Source organism: Cervus canadensis, chromosome 20 (genome assembly GCF_019320065.1).
Source record: "Cervus canadensis isolate Bull #8, Minnesota chromosome 20, ASM1932006v1, whole genome shotgun sequence".
NCBI lineage: Eukaryota > Metazoa > Chordata > Mammalia > Artiodactyla > Cervidae > Cervus > Cervus canadensis.
The window spans coordinates 13,056,544-13,079,005 of record NC_057405.1 but is presented as its reverse complement, the minus strand read 5'-3'; the positions used below and the strand labels follow the sequence as shown (position 1 = coordinate 13,079,005).

The 22,462-nt window shown below is 40.1% G+C and overlaps 1 non-coding gene across 1 annotated transcript; it reads right to left on the bottom strand.

Moving 5' to 3' along the window:
* Positions 1 to 11,072: 11,072 nt before the first annotated feature.
* Positions 11,073 to 11,179, bottom strand: LOC122422973. The gene has a single exon (XR_006264057.1). It is a non-coding gene; the product is annotated as a U6 spliceosomal RNA (small nuclear RNA).
* Between the last annotated feature and the right edge of the window lie 11,283 nt (positions 11,180 to 22,462).

The window sequence follows — 22,462 nt, the reverse complement described above, 5'->3', positions numbered from 1 at the left end:
TGATCTGAGTCACAGTGACCTCCTGGTCTTGTTTTTGCTGACTGTAAAGAGCTTCTCCATCTTTGGCTGCAAAGAATATAATCAGTCTAATTTCGGTATTGACATCTGGTGATGACCATGTGTAGAGTCTTCTCTTGTCTTGTTGGAAGAGGGGGTTTGGTATGACTAGTGTGCTCTCTTGGAGAAACTCTGTTAGCCTCTGCCCTGCTTCATTCTGTACTCCAAGGCCAAATTTCCCTGTTACTCCAGGCAAATTTTTAGCTTTATTGAATTTTATGTTAATTTATATAATTGAATTTAAATTTAATTTATATAATTGACAAAGTTGCAAGATATTTAATGATTATTGATATATATTGTGAAAGAATTTCCCCCATCAAATTAATTAACACATCCATCACCTCACATATTTACCACTTTTGTGTGTGTGAGAACATTTAAGTTTTACACTTTTAGCAAATTTCAGTTATAAAACACAGTGTTCTCAACTCTAGTCACCATGTTATACATTAGATCCTCAAACCTTATTCATCTGCAAGCTGAAAGTTTGCACCCTTTAACCCAAGGATCCCGAACCTCCAGGATCTAATGCCTGATGATTTGAGGTGGAGCTGATGTAATAATAATAGAAATAAAGTGCACAATAAATGTAATATGCTTGAATCATACTCAAACCATCCCGCAGGTCCACAGAAAAATTGCCTTCTGTGAAACTGGTCCCTGGAGCCAAAAATGTTGGGGACCACTGCTTTTACCAACCTCTCCCTATTTCCTCTGCCCTCATAGCCCCTAGAAACCACTCACTCCTCTGTTTCTAAGTTTCTTTGTCTTTCAGATTTCACATATAAATGATACTATGTAGTATCAGTCTGTTTTATTTCACTTAGTATAATGCCCTCCAGGTCCATCACATTGTTGCAAATAACTGGATTTCCTTCTTTTTAAGGCTGAATAATATTCCATTGCATATATTACACATTCTCCTTGACCTGTGCATCCATTGATGGATATTTAGGTCGTTTCTGTGTCTCGGCTATTGGGAATAATGCTGCGGTGAACATGAGAGTGCAGATATCTCCTCATGATAATGACTTCATTTCCTTTGAATATAAACTCAGAGGTAGAATTGCTGGGTCATATGGTAGTACTATTTTTAATTTCTTGAGGAACCTCCACACCATTTTCCATAGTGTCTCTACAAGTTTACATTTCCACTAACAGCATACAAGTGTTCCCTTTTCTCCACATCCTCAGCATCACTTGTTATCTCCTGTCTTTTTAATAACAGGCATCCTAACAGGTATGAAGTGATAACTCATGGTGGTTTTGATTTGCATTTCCCTATGACTAGTGGAGTTGAGCACTTTTTCATGTACCCATAAGTCTTTTATATGTCTTCTTTGAAAAAATGTCTATTCCAGGATTTTGTCTATTTTTTAATTGGGTTACTTAGGTTTCTGCTATTGAATTATTCCATAGTCGCTACTTCTTCAGCATGACTGAGTTTCCACAATGACCTGCTGACCTATATACATGCACCTTGATTTTCTGAGTCAAACACTCAATCAACTCTCTATATTCCTTCCTCAAATAGAAGGCAGGGATAAACAGAATGAAAATCCTAAGGACAGTGGATTATCTCTCCTTAAGGAAGGGGAGCATAACTCCCCACTCCCTCAGTGAGGGCTGTGTAAAGGGTCTTCTCTCCAAAGAATATAGAATGGCAAGGGAGGAAAAAGAGTAATTTAATGTTGGAGAAACCTTGCAAACATTATCGCAAGCCATGTGATCAAGGTGAACATTAACAGAGGTAAGTCATATAGACAGCTTCAATACAATGTACTGAAGACAGCTCATGACCTCTGTGGCCTTCTTCCCCAGAACACCTAACCCTAGTCTAGTCATGAAAAAAAAAAAATCAGACAAATCCTAATTCAGAGACATCCTGCAAAACACCTGACCAATGTTTCCCCAAATTGTCAAAACCATCAAAAACAAGAAAAGTCTCAGAAATTGTCACAGTCCAGCAGAGCCTGAGGAGATGTGACAGCTAAATTTAATGTGGTGTCCTAGATGGAATCCTGGACCAGAAAAAGGACAGTGAGGACAGACTGAGGACATCTAAATGCAGAATAGACTTTAGTTAATAATAATGTATCAATATTGGTTCATTAACTGTGACAAACATACCATATGAATACAAAACATTAATACTAAGGGAAACTGGGCATGGGGTGTATAACAACATTATATACTTACTTGGCAATTTTTCTCTAAGTTTAATACTGTTCTAAAATTAAAAGTTGGTTAAAAGCAAAAAAAAAAAAAAAAATCAAAGGGCACAAAACCTCCTTGTATGTGCAAATACATTTGATGTACACGTATGGGTTCGGATGGAAAGCAGTGTTTTTACTTTTTAAATAACAAGCTGCTGTACTGTGCTTAGCCGTGTCCGACTCTTAGTGACCCCACGGACTATAGCCCACCAGGCTCCTCTGTCCATGGGGACTCTCCAGACAAGAATATTAGAGTAGGTTGCCATGCCCTCCTCCAGGGGATCTTCCCAACCCAGGGATGGAACCCAGGTCTCCAGGATTGCAGGCGGATTCTTTACCATCTGAGCCTCCAGGGAGCCCAATAACAAATACACACACTAAAAATAATTTTCAAATATTACTAGAAGTTTAAAAATGAAACTAAAAAAGTAAACAAATTAAAAACTCTGTAGTAAAGAAGTGAGATACCAAAAAATGCATTTTTTTCATTTTTTAAAAAAAAAGTTTGTATCCATGGAAACTACTTGATGCTATTTTAGAAAATTTGTGAAGTGTGAGAGTGAGTGAAGTGAGTGAAGTTGCTCAGTCGTGTCCGACTCTTTGCGACCCCATGGACTGTAACCTACCAGGCTCCTCCGTCTATGGAATTTTCCAGGCAAGAGTACCAGAGTAGGTTGCCATTTCCTTCTCCAGGGGATCTCCCTGACCCAGGAATCAAACCCGGGTCTCCCACATTGCGGGCAGACGCTTTACCATCTGACCCACCAGGGAAGCCCAAGTAAAGTATAAAAGTCACCTGTTCTCTCAGTTTAAAGGTGAGAAAAAACTCACCTATACTCATGAGAATGAACTTTCAACAATAAACTATATTTTTTGTTTTTCTCTCTAAAAACATAAGGTTTTTCCATAATATAAGATGCTGTTTTAGGAAAAAATGTAAATGCAGAAATGTAGGGAAAAAATCACCTAAATTCATAAGAAAACTGATTCTTTTACTGTAAAAATTGTTTTTGTTTTATCCCTGATTGGAAAATAATGCAGAAAATACTGAAAAGTATATAGTATGAAGAATAAAATTACTGATATTCTCATGAGCTTCTGAGAAACTTTCTTTTCCCCCCATATTTGAGCGTACATGGCTGAGAAGGTATGTCAAACTACACATTTACACATTGTGACGTAGGAAAATGCGTGTGATCAAATGCTAGGTAAAGAAAGCACAATGCAATAGTGTATTACAGTCAAAACCTCCTCTAAGTAGATGAGGTTATGTATCTTGAAATTATATTGACTACTTTGTACTATGCTTGACTTACTTAATTTAAATGCTTCCATTTATACATGTCATCAAATATTATTCACCATAAAAATAAAGTTAAAGGGGGCTCCTTGCGAAGTATATCTTTGTGCTACGTCGTGCCAGTGGTGTCCAACTCTTTGCGATGCCATGGACGTGTAGCCCGCCAAGGGGTTTCCCAGGCAAGAATTCTGGAGTGGATTGCCATGCCCTTCTCCAGGGAATCTTCCCAACCCAGAGATTAAGCCCAAGTCTCTTAAGTCTCCTGCACGGGGAGGCGAGTTCCTTACCACTAGCTCCACTATAATAAAATGCTACTTTTATCCCTTTCCTCTAATCTTTGATCCCTGAGGCGGGGCACCCTCAGAGTCCAGACAGCTCTCTCCTCAGCTGGCAAAAGGCTGAGGGGTTGGGTTGAACCTAAGACATCAATCAAGACAGCAATCTCCACTGGTGCAAGCACTCAGCCCTTTTCTACCGAGAAGGGTCAACTCCCCAAGCTCCACTCATATCAGAATGGATGCTGGCTTTCATTGGCACATTGACTTCTAAGACCCACACAGAAAAATAGGAGTTTGATTTATACTAGCTCAGCTGCTTTACTTTACTTAAGGAGGTAAAGTTTAATACTAGTACTCAAAATATTTTACGTGACCAGGTTATGATGACCAGTACAAAATTATCTCTGACTCATTTTTTTCAAAACAGCACATTCTAAACCAAGCAAATTCATTGCGACTTTTCATTTTTATCCTTTAAAAAAGAAGTAGCCTTTTTTAGAAAATCCCTCCTTAATTACAATTTTCTAGGACTCCCTTCCTTTGTTTGTGTTGTATCATGAATGTCTCATTTCTGAATGGATTGCCTTCTATGTTCCAGAAATTCCTCAACATTTCTTCTCTTCTGACATTTCTTCTCTTCCTGCGGTCATTCCTATGACGGGTTTGTTTGCACCACATATTTCCTCTGCCGTTTCAAAGGTAATTTGGGGAGACAAAGAGGTCAATGCAGGTGCCATCTGCTGATCTGGGAGTAGTTGCCCTTCATTCAGAGAGAACTCTGGCAGCAGTGACAAGAATGAATGTAAGACCGTAGACCAGGGAACAGACTACTGTGGTCATCCAGATGATGAGAAACGGATTCTGGAGAGCCAGAATCAGACCCGCACCACTGTGATAGAAAGGAAGGAATATATTGATCCCCTCTTTTGAGGAACTGTACTGTGTTGGTGGAAAGACAAACTCAGCCTGACTTTCTCAGGCTTTATTAACCTAGTAGAGGTCATACAAAGAGCATGCAAAGAGTAAGTTTTCCCACCTGCTTAAACAGGACCCCAGTCCTTGATAATATCCCCCTTTGTTATCTGAGAAGTTGCCAAGAGGTGGCAAGTTTATCCTGCCAGACTCCACTGCTCCAATGAACACCTCTAGGGATCAAGTCCTTACAGAACCACACAGTGTCTTAAAATAACACCCAAGCTATAATCAGGCTGAATCCCTTGACAAATAAACCTTTCTTACTGGGTCAAGCTCTGTATCTCCTTTTTCTCCAACTGAATTCTCAAAAAGAACTTCAGTTCTCATGTAAATAGACCTCTGGGATGATCATATCCACTCCCCAGTCTCCACAGGATTTATGTGTACATAACTGAATCCCATTTGAATTCTAACTGTGACCTCCCTGCTCACCACTCCCATTATCCCTCAAGTAAACATTTGAAATGATAAAGTAGCAATTTGTGAAATTCTTAAAGTATATACATATTCACAGATAAGAAGATTACTATAGTTAAGGAGAAATTGTCTGAAGTAAAGGAGAATCATAGTGGATCCTTGAAGGTCCTTGAGTGACTGGAGACCCAGAGTGGATAAAAAGCAAGAGGGTTCCAGGAAAATTGATCAGCAAGAAGACAGCTGCAAGGCAGAACGATGTTCACACATCCAGTGGATATGTGCAAGGTGCTATGACAAAACTTGGGGACACATACAGATGATTAAGGTAGGGCTCTGCCCTCTGGTAGCTTAAAATCTAGCTTAGATAATAAGATCTCTATATAGTCTTTACAACTCTTAAATGCAGCAAATGCTGTATTCGCCACACTTAACAGAGTGTTAATATTCAAACAGAGAGGAAGGGACAGAAAGCTTTAAGGATGAGGTGATATTAGAGTCGGACCTAGAATGGGGAGCACTATGTCAGGCTCAAATGGGAAAAAGGAAATCCCAAGCAGAGGAAAAAGTACAAGCAAATATATATGATGTGTATTAGTCACTCAGTCATGTCCCGCTCTTTGTAACGCCATGGACTGTAGCTTGCCAGGCTCCTCTGTCCATAGCATTTTCCAGGCAAGAATCTTGTAGTGGGTTGCCATTCCCTTCTCCAAGGAACGTTCCCAACCCAGGAATCAAACCTGGGTCTCCTGCATTGCAGACCGATTCTTTACCATCTGAGCCACCAGGGAAGTCCAGTATATGTAGGGTATGTTCCAGAAATTATGCCTCTTGCCTAGCTGGACCAGGAATGTGGTAGGAAATAGGACAAGAGCATTAGGACAGGCTCAGGCTGTGGAAAAACTTGAATCCCAGGACTGTGGACTTGGTTCTGTGAGCATTGGGGATTCAGTGAAGAGCAAGCTATAGAGCTTGAGCTGAGTTTTGGCGCTGGGGGGAAAAAAGTGAAAACAGTGTGTGGTATGGAAAACAAGAGTAGAGAGTACATTTATCTACAGATACAAAGATGAGTTAAGAATCTTGTTAAAAAAAAATTAAAGTAGAAAAACAAGGCTTTGAAAGACATCAAATGAATAACCAGGAGGTGAAGAACATGAAAGATGTTGCAGAGTAGATGAACCAGGATTCAGCAATTGGTTGAGGTAACAGGTGAGAGATAAGGATGAGTCAAAAAGAATCACATGGTTTCCAGCTGGGTGACAAGGAGGTTGCTGGTGCAGTTAAGAGAAATGACTTAAAAGAGAGGAGGGAAGAGATGATAGGGACTTACTGAGGCCCATATTCAGCGACTCAACTCCTAGAATGGACTGCTCAATAGAATCTTTGGAAATTCATGGATCCCAAAGTTCATGCAAATTTTGACTGTTTAATGTTATTTTTGTTCGTGTGAGGGATTTTGTTGTTGCTTTCGTTCAGATTTTTGGAAAGAATGTGCGCACACACACACACACAAGTATAAATAGACTGTCAATCACATCTGAACGCCCCCCCACCCCCACCACCCCAGAATCAACCCGTCTAAATGGACAGAGATTTCATGTTGAGGAGTGAGCGGTTTAGAGGTGAGTATGAAAGGGTTGATGGACTGGAGAGGAACTTAAAAGCCAGACGGGGGATCTTGCAGAAAAAGGGGAACTGGTACTTTTGGAATTGGGGCAAAAAGCAATGAAAGTCGTGTTTGAGAAGATTGATTTGAAGTGGAATGCAGAAATGAATGAAGAAAAATAAACCAGAAGTTAAAAGACCAGTTAAGAGGACGCTGTAACAATCTCAGTAACAAGCGGGCACTGTGACAACAGTGAGGGGAGAGCCTGGGGATAACCAGAGAAGCCCAAGGACTGCGTGAGCTGAACACAGCGTGGGGGAAAGGCAAGTCTGGCCTGGTGATCATGACGCCACTCGCAGACATGGGGCAGCAGGAAGAGATGGGTCTCCGTGAAGAGATATGTGGACTGTTCTCAGTTTGAAGCAATGACGGGACACACAAGCAGAAGTGTTCCAGAAAGCCATAGGAGTTAAAGGTAGCGCTCGGGGAAAAGCTCGGAGGTGGAGGTTGGGATTCAGGCATCAACACCACCAATAAAACCCTCAAAGAACACTCATGAGAAAGTGATTACTGAGAAAACCGGACTCAAGCTTGAAGCAGAATAAACAGGAAATTATCGGAAACACATAAATAGAAACAAAATGGCAGAGATTAGCTAGGTCCCAGTCCACAAAGTCGGCAACTTCCCACTGAATAAAGACAGCCCATCCGGTGACCATACTCAGCACTGTCAACCTCTTTTGAGGAAAATAATAGAATGTCAGAGCTACAAAAAGTGTTCAAGGCACTTTATTTTTCTAAATTGACGTCTTAAAACCTTGAAAAAAGATCACCTCATCTGAAAGCCTTGCTTCTCTGTAAACAGCACTGTGGCTCTTCTAGGTCTTAGGGGGAGGCTCTGAATTTCACACATTTCTCTCAAGCTGGGCATACCCTGAATATTAGCCAGAGGAGGGGATGGTTCAAAATAACCAAAAGGCAAGTTGGAAACATTCTCTTTTGCCCCTTCCCTTCTTACTCAACACAGGCCTCTCTTCCTCTCCCTCTCACACCTATCCCAGCACCATTGTTCATTCTCTGGGAAGATCCATAATTGCTCCAGCCCCAACCCAGCTGTCAGGAAACAACAGGCCCAGCTTACATACTTCAGAAATCCTTGGAAGATGAGAACACGGGCAAAGAAGTCATTTCAAGATGCTGCAGCCATAACTCAAATTTACCGAGAGAACTGGTGCTGAAGCAGAGCCAAACCTGCCTTGTTCTTAGTCCACAGGTTCTTCTTAAATGTCTGCTTTAGAATTAAGCAGTGGGGGTGAGAGAGAGAGGGCAGTACCAGAGAGAGTACTTGGGGGAAAGAGGGGGAAAACTACTTTTATTTTTTCCTGCAGCAAAGAGATGATGATGAAGAATTCTCATGCAATTCATTGATCTTAGCTCTTCAGAGATTCTTTCAGGAGTAATTAGAAGCTTTGTTCATACCCAACAATTCTGCACTTAAGGAGAGCTGTTTCCTAGGTGAAGTGAATTGATCATTTTGAAGGCGCCAGCTTAGCATTTTTAGACAACTTTAGGTTGAAAAAGTCAATTTGATAGGATGTTCTATTTCAATCACATGATGAAATACAACTTTTTGCTTTGGGGTAGTTGGGTGTTTTCCATATGAAAATGCAGCAAGAGATTCTTTAAACTGTTTTTTATAGATAAATGAAACATGAAAAAACATGTCCTTTAGAATCCATGCCCTTTAGAAAGTGATTCTTTGCAAATTTCATGGAGTTAGGCTGAAAAAGAAACAAAAGCCTACTCATTCCTGAGGCATTTTTGTTCAAAGGTATCGTATTATGATATACAATATACAGGGGCATCCCTGCTGGCTCAGCGGTAAAGAATCCACCTGTAATGCAGAAGACATGGGTTCTATCCCTGGGTCAGGAAGATCCCCTGGAGGAGGGTATAGCAACCCACTCCAGTATTCTTGCCTGGAGAATCCCACCGACAGAGGAGCCTGATGGGCTACGGTCCCATAGAGTTGCAGAGTCAGACCTGACTGAAGTGACTGACCACACATGCAACATATACACATACATGTATATACGCTAGTTGCTCAGTCATGTTCAACTCTTTGTGACCCCACGGGACTATAGCCCGCCAGACTCCTCTGTCCATGGAATTCACCAGGCAAGAATAAGAATACTGGAGTGGGTTGCCATTTCCTTCTCCAGGGACAATATACAAGTTGACATACATAGAACACTTCACAGAGACACAAATTGCTGGAGTATTGTTGGGAGTGAATTATACTTTAAATTCTTAGCAAATGTCATGCTAACCTAGCATCCCACCAGCAGTCACCCCCCACTGGTTGAGAAGAACTAAAGAAGCCAAAAGTCACATAAAAGTAAAGTGTAAACAAAGTTACAAAGTCAGCCTGGGGTCGGTGCTGATAGAAGCCAGCGTCCAGTCAGGAAACAAATATACTAGCTATTTTTAGTGAAGAGAATTTAATATAAAGAATAGTCAACCAGGCAGTGGAGAATTAGAAATCCCAGAGGGACAACACTGACGTGAAACAGAGATGTAACTGCAAGGAACAGTGACCATCCCTAGGGTGGGAGGATGAAAGGAGGAGGTTGGAAGCATTACAACCGGAAGTTTGAAGGAGGGACCCCAGAGAGCTGGCACCCAGACCTCTGAGGGTGTTATAAAGAGAAATAAGACTTGCTTCCTGACCTCAAAAGCTTGGTTAAGGAGACACACGTGTGCATCCAAAATCCCAGCAAAAATATGATCTATATACCTTACCAAGACAGAAGGGAGCACAAAGTCAATGGATGGTATTCATTCAAGGGAGGAGGCATTTATACTTAGCCTCAGAACATGGGGAGAAGTAGAGAAGAAGTAATCAAAGTAGGGAATTGAGTCGAGAGGAAAGGATTCAAAGCAGAAGAAGCCACATGCCAGTGTAGCAAGAATATAATGGCAAGTTCAAGGAAGCAATGCTAGTTCAGCTGAGCACAAACACATGAAGAGAGAAAAAGAAAAGGAAAGAGAATTTAGCAAACAGGAGCTCTCACGGAGTCCTAAGGGCACAAGGTCTCAAGCTGTGGTTCCTTTCTTTCTTAAACGAAGACAGTGATATTTACCAAATTAGATTTTCTTAAGGGTTAAAGGAAGCAGTGTATATGAAATCACTCTATAACAGCTTTATGTATGATTAGGATTAATCCACAGAGGAGTTGAAAGTTATACCATGACAAAGATTGGAAACTCATGGCCCATTGACTGTTTTTTTTTTCCCCATGACATGCAGATGGAAAAATGCTCTTTCTAAAATAAGAGCATTTCAAATAAAAATCCATATTTTCAGCTTCTCTTGAATAATATCAAGATCTGATCTGCTGGCCTCTCATAGGCACATAGCAATGATGGGCTAAAGCTAAGAAGCAGCTAGTCCTTAGATTCTGACCTCTGCAGTCTGCAACAGAACATCCATGCCCTACTGTCCTAATCCAGACCACTTCATTTACATCACTGCCCCATCATGGGGTTTGCTGACCTCTGTGCTAAGTGGTTACCAATTTAGCAATGGTTCTATCTGCCCAGCCATCATCAGAGACATCATGACATCTCCAGTCAGATCCTAAGCCACTGATAACCAGCAAAGCAGTGTATTGGGAGCTCCTTCCTCATAGTGGTTGAGTTTGGTGGGTTTATAGTCACCTGCTTAAATCTGAGTAGCCAAATAGTGCTGGAGATTCACACAACCATGCTGACTGAACTCACTTCAGATTTCTGGCCACAAATCTCAAACAGGTTGAAATTGCCAAAAACTTCTTCTGCATTTTCCTAGTAATTCACTCTCCTTCTAAGATCTTTATATCTACCTTAGTCTTCCTTTAAATCACCAAGCCACTGCTAACCACACCTCATAATCACCCTTACAATTTCACCAGTCTTTCTGCATGTGCTTGACTCTCTCCTCTGATAGAATAGATAGAAGTAACTCTGCTCCTAAATTCAACCCCACTTCTAAGACACAATCCTAAAATCCCCTTGAGCCTGCATTTATTCAAAATGAAACCCCTTCAAAGAAGTTTCTCCACTTTCCAAACCTCCCATTTTTCCCTCAACCTACTCCAACCAGGAAATATGGGTTTTGTCTCATTCATCCCAACAAAATGACTTCAACTAACAACTACCCTGATGATTTCGTCTTGTCAAAGTCAATTTTGGAACGCTTCACGAATTTGCGTGTCATCCTTGCGCAGGGGCCATGCTAATCTTCTCTGTATCGTTCCAATTTTAGTATATGTGCTGCCGAAGCGAGCACCAAAGTCAATTTTGAGTTCCTAGTATTCAACTGATCTGACTTCTCAGTGAGAGTTAAGAGAATTGATCACTCCCTCTCTAGGCATCTCTGATGCTTAAAAGTGAAAGTGTTAGTCTCTTAGTCCTGTCCGACTCTGCGACTCCATGGACTGTAGCTCGCCAGGCTCCTCTGTCCATGGGATCTCCCAGGCAAGAATACTGGAGTGGGTTGCCATTTCCTTCTCCAGGGAATCTTTTCATCTGAGCCACCAGGGAAGCTCCTCTGACACCTAATTTGATTTGCTATTCATCTCATTCACTGGCCACTCTTTCTCATTCTCTTTTGCTAGACTCCTGGATCCCTAAATGGTAGAAGACCCATGGGCTCGGTTCTCAGGTCAGTTCTCTACAAATATTTTCTCCTTTAGTTTCACAGAATGATTCTCAATTTACATCACCCTCTCCAGATCTTTCTCCTGACTTCCAGACCCACGTATTCACCTGCCTGCCCAACATATCCACTGAATGCCTAATAAGAACCTAAAACTTACAATGGATAGATGTTTATCTTTTAAGTTATTTTAAATAACATGGACAGATGTTATTTTCATTATGTAGCATATAATAACTATAGCACTTTCTAAATACTGTACTTAAAATGCAAAAAAATTAAAATGTACTTTTATTTGTCATTGTTACTTTGGTCATTTATACCCACGTGCTGATTATAATGATAGTAGAAGAATTTTTACTATATTTCAATAAGTAATTCCAGTCTAACAGTGGGACTTTATTAAGGTAAATGTTTATATTCTTAAAGGAATTTTTCTGATTAACAAGGAGACCATATATCTAACTGTAGTAACTCTGATCTTAAAAGTCACACTAAGTCTTCTGACTAGAAGTTGTTTTAAGTTTTATGTTATGCCATGGAAAGGATAACAGTTCTTCAAAATCACTTTGCATTTAATTATGCTAGTTGTCAAAGGAAGCAGGTAAAAGCACTTAATCTTTCAACTCGACTATGCATTTAAATGGATGCACTGCCTAACCCAGAAACTATTGCTAGTATTTCCTTTAGAAAACAGATTGCTCTATCTCTTTATTCCAAAGAAAGTGAAAATTATTTCTGGCTTACTTAACAAATGCAATCAGAGTATTTCATGCTGAACAACCTGATTCAGATACATGATTTGCAATCTGAAAATTGTAGAGATGCACCAATCATCCTTGCTATTCAGCCAAAAATCTGCTTGTTGGCTTCAGCTCTGGCTGCAGGCTTTGGAAGTTTGAAGAACCAAATGCTCACTTGAGCATCATTTCAGTTATTCCTGAATTTGTGCCTGGTCAATGATCACAAGATGACTTAGGTTAATATATCTAGTCATCATGACAACATCAGTAATAGCTACAAGGCATGTCATTCTGTTTTATCATTATTATCTGTGTATTTACTTTCAAGTATAAATAAGCTTTTTAGATATAAATCAAAATGAAAATATATGACTTATACGTTGAAATTCTACCTAGTTGAATCAAAAATGCACATTACTGCAAGAATAAAATTCTGCAATAATTAATGAAAATTAAGTAGGCTGTTAATTTTATTCATGAAAATAATCAGACTGTTCAGATATCAAAACTGATAAGGAAACTGAGCTATAGTTAATGTAAATATTAAGAAAGTATATTAACAATTGATTTAGTAAGAATATCTTTTTTTAAGCCAACAAATATTCATAAGACTTTAATAAGGAATGACTAAGCATAGACATCAGATATAATCTAATCTTCTCGTACATCAGCATGAATAACACGAAACATACATTTTAAGAAAGATACTTAACTTACACTTTTTAAAATGTTACTTAACTCATGAGTATCTTAACGAAAATTGCTTTTCAGAATTCTTCACCTCTTGTAAAAATAAACTTGGAGCAGCACAATTTTTGTTACCTCAAAATTTTATATGGAGGAAAAAATTGCAGAGTCACATATAACATCCATGACTAATCATTTCTGGCCCAGACATCATAAATAATATAAGAAACATGGACAAAAAAGAAAAGGAAAGAAAGTACTAGAGAAGAATGAAATTACAAAATTATTTCTGCTCATCTATCAGCCTCACTTAGACGTGAAAGACTTTATTTTGGGGGGCTCCAAAGTCACTACAGATGGTGACTGCAGCCATGAAATTAAAAGATGCTTGCTCCTTGGAAGAAAAGTTATGACCAACCTAGACAGCTTATTAAAAAACAGAGACATTACTTTGCCAACAAAGGTCCATCTAGTCAAAGCTCTGGTTTTTCCAGTAGCCATGTATGGATGTGAGAGTTGGAATATAATGAAAGCTGAGCGCCAAAAAATTGATGCTTTTGAACTGTGGTGTTGAGAAGACTCTTGAAAGTCCCTTGGACAGTGAGGAGATCCAACCAGACCATCCTAAAGGAGATCAGTCCTGAATATTCATTGGAAGGACTGGTGACAAAGCTGAAACTCCAATACTTTGGCCACCTGATGCAAAGAAGTGACTCATTTGAAAAGACCCTGATGCTGGGATAGATTGAAGGTGGGAGGAGAAGGGGACAACAGAGGATGAGATGGCTGGATGGCATCACCAACTCAATGGACATGGGTTTGAGTAAACTCCAGGAGATGGTGATGGACAGGGAGGCCTGGTGTGCTACAGTCCATGGGGTCACAAAGAGTTGGACAAGACTGAGCGACTGAACTGAACTGAGCCAATCTCACTTGGATGTAACAGTCTATTTACATATCACCAATGAAACTACAAAAGGAATTTAGCAGCAGACAAATGGTTATCCTGCATGTTAATGTCAAAGATTTTAATTTTCATTACCAAAGTTCTTTATAATAAAGATAATAGTAGGTATATTTATTATGAAATTTTAATTTTAATAGTAGGTACAGTTATTAAGAAATTTCAGAATTATTTTTGTATCCCAGAAGTTCATTCTGTTTGGTTTCAACCAAATATTCCTTTCATACTCAGCTATTGGACATTGTAAACTACACAACTACTTCTACCAGAGAAATAAATATCCTAAAGAAGAAAGTCACATGGGAAATATTCTCTTTCTCTGTATGCTCACCTGGCTTGTAGACCCTACTATGAAGTACCTTAGAGTTACTGAGTGAAAAAGAAACCGCACTGTAGATAAAGCTCCATAAGTATTTATTTCTCTGCTTCTTTACAAATCATTATGCAGAGAGGTAGAAATTTGCCAAATTCAGGTTCCTTCAGGGCTGGGAAGTACTTTATCACGGATTAGACACTGGCTAAAGACTTTCCATAAGAGGAGCCTTCTTCAGAGCGCAGAACAGGAGACATCAGAGCACTTCCCCGACAGAAACATCAACTTAAACCACCACCCATGGGTCAAAGCTAACTTCACAAGAAGTGAGAAGAGATTACAGCACCTGGAGAGACCACAGACATAGAAAAGACATATTGACAAGGATGGAAGGACAGTGACACATTCCCGTGTCACGCTTCCTCCAGGCCTGCACAATGCAGCACAGAAACGGATACCCTCCTCCAAGAGGAAGGACAGTGAAGTCAGCACCCAACTTTGCTGCAGAGTCTAGCTCTAGACCCTCCCCCAGTGAATCCCAGTAGCCCCAGAATCCCAGCCAGTCCCTGTAGACCCAAGTTCCCAGGCCACCCCAGCTCTGAGCCATCCCCTATGGACCCAGACTCCAGGACTGCCCAAACATCAGGCCACCCCTCCCCCCCTCCATGACCTCATGCTCCAGGCCAGGCCTTATGGACCCAGGAAGCAGGCTTGCCTACCCACATTAGCTCCAGGCCTGCTCCCCTGGCCCATGCACCAGCCCTCCCCCTGTGGATCCAGGCACCAGGCCAACCTTGGTGGACTTTGGCATCAAGCTGGCCCCCACAGACTCAGAACCAGGCTCATTCCTGTGTACCACAGGCTTCATGCTGGTCCCTATAGACTCAGTCACCAGGCCTACCCCAGCACCAGGCCAACCCACTCACCGATGCAAGCACCAGGCAAACCCATCCAAGAACTCCAGCATTAAGCCCACCCTAAGACCCCACCAGCCAGCCACCCAGAATCTCTGGATGCATTAACTGGTTACGAGCTTTTCCTGTTGAAGCCAGTCTATAAAGACTGGAAAATACGCCAACTTTTTCACAGAAATTACCCTTCCCTCCTTCTGTAAGTATTCCACTGAGCTCAGTCTTCTGGTTATTTATATGCCAACAATGAGTAGATAAAAAGATATTCCATGGAAATGGTAACCAAAAAAAAGCAGGGGTGACTATACTTATATCAAACAAAATAGACTTTATGTCCAAAAATGTAACAGGAGACAAAGGAAGTCACTATATAATGATAAAGGGGTCAAATTATCACAGAAAATAACACTTATGGGATGCAGTAAAAGAAGTTCTAAGAGATAAGTTTACGGCAATAAATGCCTACACCAATAAAAAAGAAACATTTCAAACAAACAACCTAACTTTATACCTCAAGTGTCTAGGAAAAGAAGAACAAATCTTAAAGTTAGCAGAAGGAACGAAATAATAAAGATCAGAACAGAAATAAGTGAAATGGAAGCTAGAATATATTGAAATATCACACTGTGTACCTTAAATATATACAATTTTTATTTGTCAATTATACCTCAATAAAACTGGAAAAAATGAAAATTAAAAGTAATTTCATTAGCAGAAAAGTGGTAATGTTAGGAAAAATATTTAGAATGTACAAGAAAAGAAAATCTACATCTTGTGAAGGTAATAAAAGGAATTTAACATAGCTTTTTAAAAATTAATTTATTTTTTATTGAAGGATAATTGCTTTACAGAATTTTGCTGTTTTCTGTCAAACCTCAACACGAATCAGCCATAGGTGTACATATATTCCCTCCCTTTTGAAACTCCCTCCCATCTCCCTCCCCATCACCCCCCTCTAGGCTGATACAGAGCCCCTGTTTGAGTTTCCTGAGCCAAACAGCAAATTCCTGTTGGCTATCTATTTTACATATGGTAATACCCGGGAGTTGGTGATGGACAGGGAGGCCTGGCGTGCTGCCATTCATGGGGTCGCAAAGAGTCGGACATGACTAAGCGACTGAACTGAATTGAACTGAATGTAACTGTCCATGTTACTCTATCCATACATCTCACCCTCTTCTCCCCTTTCCCCATGTCCCTAAGTCTATTCTCTATGTCTGTTTCTCCATTGCTACCCTGTAAATAAATTCTTCAGAACCATTTTTCTAGATTCTGTATATATGTGTTAGAACATGGTGTTTATCTTTCTCTTTCCATATATATGTGTTAGAATACAGTATTTATCTTTCTCTTTAAATACTGTAAAGATACAGTATTTACTTTCTTTGAATAAAGACAGATATTTATCTATCTTTCTCTTTCTGACTCACTTCACTCTGTGTAATAGGTTCTAGGTTCATCCACTTCATTAGAACTGACTCAAATACATTCCTTTTATGGCTGAGTAATATTCCATTGTGTATATATACCACAACTTCTTTATCCATTCATATGTCGATGGACATCTAGGTGGCTTCCATGTTCTAGCTATTGTAAATAGTGCTGCAATAAACAATGGGATACATGTGTCTCTTTCAATTTTGGTTTCCTCAGGGTCTATGCCTAGAGTGGGATTGCTGGGTCATATGGTGGTTTTATTCCTGCTTTTTTAAGGACTCTCCATACCGTCTTCCATAATGGCTGTTATCAATTTACACTCCCACCAACAGTGCAAGAGTGTTCCCTTTTCTCCACACCCTTTCCAGCATTTATTGTCTGTAGACTTTTTGATGAGGGCCATTCTGACCAGTGTGAGGTGATATCTCATTGTAGTTTTGATTTGCATTTCTCTAATAATGAGTGATGTTAAGCATCTTTTCATGTGTTTGTTAGCCATTCTGTATGTCTTCTTTGGAGGAATGTCTGTTTAGGTCTTTTTCCCATTTTTTTGATTAGGTTGTTTGTTTTTCTGGTATTAAGTTCTATGAGCTGCTTGTATATTTTGGAAATTAATCCTTTGTCAGATGTTTCATTTGCTATTATTTTCTCCCATTCTAAGGGTTCTCTTTTCACCTTGCTTATAGTTTCCTTTGCTGTGCAAAAGTTTTTAAGTTTAATCAAGTCCCACTTGTTTAATTTTGTTTTTATTTCCTTTTCTCTAGGAGGTGGGTCATAGAGGATCTTGCTTTGATTTATGTCATTGAGTGTTCTGCCTATGTTTTCCTCTGAGAGTTTTATCATTTCTGGTCTTACATTTAGGTCTTTAATCCATTTTGAGTTTATCTTTGTGTATGGTGTTAGGAAGTGTTCTAATTTCATTCTTCTACATGTAGTTGTCCAGTTTTCCCAGCACCATTTATTGAAGAGGCTGTCTTTGCCCCATTGTATATTCTTGCCCCCTTTGTCAAAAATAAAGTGCCCATAGGTGCATGGGTTTATTTCTGGGCTTTCTAGGTTGTTCCACTGGTCTATATTTCTGTTTCTGTGCCAGTGCCATACTGTCTTGATGACTGTAGCTTTGTAGTATAATCAGAAGTCAGGAAGGTTGATTCCTCCAGCTCTATTCTTCTTTCTCAAAACTGCTGTGGCTATTCGGGGTCTTTTGTGTTTCCAAATGAATTGTGAAATTTTTTGTCCTAGTTCTGTGAAAAATGCCATTGGCAATTTGATAGGGATCACACTGAATCTGTAGATTGCATATGGTAGTATAGTCATTTTCATAATATTGATTCTTCCTACACAGGAATATGGAATATCTCTCCATCTGTTTATGTCATCTTTGATTTCTTTCAGTGTCTTATAATTTCTGTGTACAGTTCTTTCATCTCCTTAGGTAAGTTTATTCCTAGATATTTAATTCTTTTTGTTGCAATGGTGAATGAGATTGATTCCTTAATTGCTCTGATTTTTCACTGTTAATATACAGAAATAAAAGTGATTTCTGTGTATTGATTTTGTTTCCTGCAACTTTGCTAAGTTCACTGATTAGCTCTAGTAATTTTCTGATACTATCTTTAGGGTTTTCTATGTACAGTATCATGTCATCTGCAAACAGTGAGAGTTTTACTTCTTCTTTTCCTATCTGGGTTCCTTTTATTTCTTTTTCTTCTCTGATTGCTCTAGCTAGGACTTCCAGAACTATGTTGAATAATAGTGGTGAAAGTGGACACCCTTGTCTTGTTCCTAATCTTAGGGCAAATGCTTTCAGTTTTTCACCATTGAGAATTAACATAGCTTTTTGAAGAGGATAAATGTAGCTGCCTTAGAAACTTAGAGAGCAAGCCAACAATAACAGAGGTCAAACAAAAATATAACATCAGAACAATCAGTACTACTATCTAAAAGCAATCTGAGTTTCTGTGAAAAAAAAATCCAAATACCCAAGAAAGAAAAGTAATATACTGGTTAAAAATATTTCAGTGAGAATTCTAAAAGCACATCAGATCAAAACCTTAAAAAATAGCTACACTGAGAAACTTAACTGATCCATTGTTCTTAATTACAAAAATCTTTAACCTGGGGACTTCCCTGGTGATCCAGTGGTTAAGACCTCACCTTCTAAGGTGTGCAGGTTTGACCCTGGTCAAGGAGCTAAGACCCCTACATGCCATGTGGCCAAAAAAAAAAACAGAAGCAATATTGTAATTGATTCAATAAAAAAAATTTTTTTTTAATATCTTTAATCTGGAATTATGTTCATAACAGTGAGAGTCAGTCAGATTGTCAGGACTGTGTGTAGAGTGGCTGTAAGCGGGTGGGGGGAGCACATGGAAGATGACCAGGCGTGGTAGAACACAGGGAGCCCAGCCTGGTGCTCTGAGGTGACCTGGGAGGGCAGGAGCGAAGCTCAAGAGGAAGGGGATGGATGTATACATACAGCCGATTCACTTTATTGAACAGCAGAAGGTAACACAGCATTGTAACGTAATTGTACTCCAATTAAAAAAAAAAAGAAAGAAAAGAAAATAGAAAAAGACCAGGCATGGAGAAAGAAGGTCTGAAGTCCCAGTGTGCACAGAACCTGGGACTTCCTCCCTGAGAGGTGGTAGCTTGAATCAGGGACTCTGAGGTGCTGAGGAAGGACGCAAAACAGTGGAGAGCCCTCTTGTCATAAAGCAGTCTTGTGCCCAAGTCAGACAGCAAAGCCTTAGGTAAGCCCAGAGAACTTTCTCTGAGTCAATAAATAAGAAGAAAGAATCAGAGTCTCTGAGCAGAAAGGAAACTAAGATGGAGAAAGTGTAATAAAACTGGTCAAAAATGATTGGCAAGGATACCAATTATATTTAAGTGGGAGTTTTTTCTTTTAAATTATGCTATTCATTTACAGTATTAAATATGGTTTTGAGTTCACTATACAAAATTATGACTTGCATTTCAGTTAAAAGATTCATGACTCAGAAAAAAAATAAGCACGGTGTCTTCACCTCACTGATTTCGTAAGCAGACCAGTCAAGCCATTTATTAAAGAACTAATGTTACCTTCCCAAGATCTTGCAGGCCTTCAAGATCATCCAGAACACCACCATGAAACTCTCCTTTGCCAAGAAGTAGCTCCCTTTTCTCCACGCTGGCCCTGACCTCCCCTTCAAGGTCTGACCCTCCCGGTCTTTGTTGTGTAGATCGGCGGAGGGTCCCCCTGGATGTGTGGGAGGAAATTCCTATAAGACAGGAAACAACCACTGGAACAGAGAAGGCAGAATAATTCCGAGTGTACACGGGGCCAGAAATAGATCGAGTGCTTCCCCTACCCCCCAACCCCGCCCCACTTCCAGCCAGAGTGGAAAGACCTCCTGTAGACGGGCATCAAGTGAAGTCCTCCAGCGGGTATTGCTTCAACGTGCTGTGCTTATTCACTCAGTTGTGTCCGACTCTTTGCGACCTCATGGACTGTAGCCACCAGGCTCCTCTGTCCATGGGGGTTCATCAGGCAAGAATACTGGAGTGGGTTGCCACACCCTCCTCCAGGAGATCTTCCCAACCCAGGGATGGAACCCAGGTCTCCTGCATGGCAGGCGGATTCTTTACCAACTGAGCCACCAGGGAAACCTTCAATAGTGGGGCCAATAGCCTTTGACTAAAGACTGTTTAAACATTAAAAGCCAGGTTCTAAAGGGCTAAAGGATGATGTATTGGGCTTCCCAGGTGGCTCAGTGGTAAAGAATGCACCTGCCAATGCTGGAGACTTGGGTTTGATCCCTGGGTCAGGAAGATCCCCTGGAAAAGGAAATAGCAACCCACTCCATTATTCTTGCTTAGAAAAATCCCATGGACAGAGGAGCCTGGTGGGCTACATTCCATGGGGTTGCAAAAGAGTTGGACATGACTTAGCAACTAAGCAGGAACAAGGATTAATGGTTTCCAAGTAATTTAATTGCATCTCAGAACAAAGCCCCCAAATATTCAGTCATGCCAAAAACCCTCAGCATCCCCAAACACTTCATTTACCATGTCTGGTAAGCAGTCAAAATTGCCAACATGTAAGTAAAAATCACTCGGATGTAATAGAATGACCATGAGTATCAGTAGGTCCTAAGGGAAAATCTACCCAGAAAATTACCCAAGGAAGAAAAGAGAAAAGAGATCACATGTGAGGAGAAGGCAAGCCAACAGGAACAAACTGCTCTTTCTTGGTACTTGTGGCCTCAGCCTGTCACAAGAGAGTAGATTCAGCTATGCCTTAGAAGAGACCAAGGACCAACTCGTTCAGGATGAGCTGGGAAATCCTCTGGGTGGTGTTTAACTCCGAAATAACAATAGGAGTTCAGTAGTTAACTGACTGACAGTGTAAAGGGAAGGAAAACTAACAAAGAAGAATATAAATGTCAACGAACACACTGGGGAAACTAACCTGCTTGAGGAACAGGAAGTTAGAGTTGACAGCACCTTCCTAGTACAGTCGGTGAGTCCCTCCAGCCTGCAAGTGTCTGATTCTGAGTTTTGCTCCCTTTTTTTTTTTGTTTGTTTTCCTGAGAATATCCTGGGGAGGGAACTTGGGGTTTCTGTTGGAGGCAGAGACTTTCAGTAACTAATTGACAAGAAGAACCTACCAGAGAGGAGTTAACAGGAAAGGAGTCGGGGGCGGCGGGGGGGATAGGAGGGTGAGGACATAACAGATGCTTCATTCTCACTGTAATTTTCCTCCTACAAGTATAGAAACTTCCAGGCTCCTAATGCGAGCGCTTTTGCAGTATTTCAACAATGACTTCACAGTCTCCCTGAATAGAATACTTACATGTGTGGGTAGAAATTATCAAAAGTTCATAGCTTCCCTGTGACTAATGATTAGGCTAAGAATATAAAATATTTAGCTTTCCTCTCTGCCTTTTTCATTAAAAAAAAAAAGTTTTCTAAAGGAAATAGCTTAAACTCTGTAAGACATTGACAAAGAAGCCTTTTCACTCACATTTAGCCTAGCTCTGCTTCCATTTACTATCAGTGTGACATGGGAAGAAACACTCATTATTAAATCCAAAAAGACACTGTATCTGCGAGCTGTTTTTTTTTAAAGGATGCTCCTAGATTTCCAGAATATTCAGGACAGATAGACATAATGAGTAACTGGGTGGTGATACAGGCTAGATTCAACTGAGACCATAACATTTTATATCAAATTGGTTACAGAGTGCTTTTTAAAAGCCTTCAAAGGTGGGATTTCAGGGATGGACTAAAAGGCTGATAAACTTTAGTGGTATGCCCTACCGGGGAATTTTGTCAAACAGACATGCCAAGAGTCATTGGCTCACAGTCCAAAATACTATATCACCACCTCTTACCATTACTTTTCGAGGACAGAAAATCATTCAGCTGGTTTTATCTAGCCCTGCTTCCTATTTATCTTATGTTAGTATCTAAAACTTCCATTTCTTTTGCCTTTATTTTACATCATCTGCAATTGTAGAATGAAAGTAATTATCGCCCCTGAGGCCCAGTTATTTGCTAACATTTCACAGTAGCTTTGTATAGTTCAAGTAATAAATCTTTCACTAAAATTATCAAGCCTTATCTCTCGGCCTATTTGAAGTGATTTCTCCTCAACTGCATAATATTTAGCTCTGACAACACCCGTAGGATGAAACAAGAAAAGGCAGGTTGTCCTGTCAGCAACACACAGAGTGGTTTATTGGAGCGTACGAATTAGTCTATTATCCTGCTATTTGTTCTTGTACCAACGGTGATAGATAGGGCTACAGAGAAACTGGGTTTGCTCTTATGGGGGTTAACTGAGGAAGCCAGCAGTACTTCAGCATTATATAAGGT